The following is a 479-nucleotide window of genomic DNA, read 5'->3' as shown; positions in this document are numbered from 1 at the left end:
CAAATTATAAAATACTTATTTATAACTAATTGTGTACTTAAAGCATTTATTAGAATTTTAATATTTATTATTATATATAATATTACCACAAATATTGAATTTAATAATTGGAATACTTGTATATATTTCAAAATATTTATATTGACTATTAATTTCGGATTTTTCGGGTTACCCGTTCGGGTTCGGTTAATAACACTTCGGGTTCGGATATTTTTTGTACCACCCTACAAGACCCGTTCGGGTATTTTTACGTTTTGGGTCGGATAATGGGTCGGGTTTTTCGGTTCGGGTTCGGTTCGGATTTCGGGTTCCGGATTTTATGCCCAGGCCTAGGCATGAGCAAACGCATACAACAGATCATGTATACTCGGCTATTCGAGCCTAGGAGTGATCTGATACTGAAGAGATCTGACTAACCGGATTGTGGGATGCCTGATATATGGTGTTTTTGGCATCTTGTATATATGTTTTCTAATTGG

Source organism: Brassica oleracea, chromosome C5 (assembly GCF_000695525.1).
Source record: "Brassica oleracea var. oleracea cultivar TO1000 chromosome C5, BOL, whole genome shotgun sequence".
Lineage (NCBI taxonomy): Eukaryota > Viridiplantae > Streptophyta > Magnoliopsida > Brassicales > Brassicaceae > Brassica > Brassica oleracea.
Note: the sequence above shows the minus strand (reverse complement) of the source record.